We start from the raw sequence: 1,412 nt of genomic DNA on the forward strand, positions 1-1,412 counted from the left end.
AAAGTGAAAGCATCACGAAGTGTAGTGCTACGTTATTAAACTGTAATTGAACCACAAGGAGTCAACAGATGCTCGAACATTGTCCACTCTAGTTTAGTGAAAATAAGCACTCACTGTACTCATGTATTAGTTGTTAAGCTCAAGAGAAAGTAATTCCTGAATTCTATCCCCTGAAGTGCGAAATGAACGTTCACTTATTGTTATAAGCAAATATGGACCAAACTTAAATATGTACATAAATGTTAATCTTGGTATTATGGAATGAAGTGACTGATGAACAAAGAATGAAAAACTTTATTTTGAAAAATGATAAATATCTGATATATGTTTATAAATGTGATTTCAATTTATGTACTTTGTACGCCAGTAACGTTATGTAAATGTCACACCAAAAATCACGAATATCTCATGAGGACATGAGGATCGAGGTAATCCTTCGGCATTCCCTCTCTCCTCATGGGAGGCAATGTGATATTCGCTATTTTTGGCTTAATTAAAACAGCAAATTCAGCCAGAAGGCAAATACTTGTTTATAAAGAATGATTAATATATAATAAGGCGTCGCATGGCGACGGTGGAATTTTCTAGATAATGTAATTCGTCGTCTTTGGGCGGCAATATAAACAGAAAAGTACGGATGGATATGCGATCCTTCACTATTTTGTTCGCTGGAGAACAAATGAAGCCTTGAGCGCTAAGAAGACTTTTACTGTTTTTCTCAAGTAAGACGGACGCAGATTTGTGGCGGTCTGATCTAATTATTTTTAATAAATAAATAAAAACGTGTTCCGTCTAAGTTTTGAGTGAAGTGTAGGAAGAAGAACTGTTGTAACTTACCGTGACGAAGCACGAGCGACTCAAGAGGACAATGGCTATATAAAAGAGCGCTCAATGGACATGATATGGACATAAAAATCTACCGTCACTGTAGTATTAAGCTTAAGGTACGATATATGTTTTAGTTATAATAAATATTTGTTCTGGGAATACTGAATCATTTAGCAGTGCTCATTTCTATTATCTCCTCAGTATTATTTTCATTTTAATTATGCATTTTGCTAATATTACAGACTCCAAGATCAGCAGTCCAATGTGCGTGTTACATTGATAAAAAGAAAACTGTTTTATCGTCTTCTTGCATCAGCTTTAATACTGAATTTCTCTTTTGTGTGATGTTACAGTTGTTTTTGCGCCCTTAAGAACTTTCTGGTCCCTTAGGAAATTTTTTTTGTCATAACAATAACTTCACAACCGGGTATGATCGTATCTACGATCATGAAGTAATTAGAAAGACGATAACGCAACTTCTTAATCAATAGCACGCTAGTTGTGACTGCCTCAAGCCACGCGAAACTGCAAGTAAAAAACTATTCACATCTCATAATGCAATATTTTATGACAATGGTCAATCC

The sequence above is a fragment of the Schistocerca serialis genome, chromosome 2 (genome assembly GCF_023864345.2).
Source record: "Schistocerca serialis cubense isolate TAMUIC-IGC-003099 chromosome 2, iqSchSeri2.2, whole genome shotgun sequence".
NCBI lineage: Eukaryota > Metazoa > Arthropoda > Insecta > Orthoptera > Acrididae > Schistocerca > Schistocerca serialis.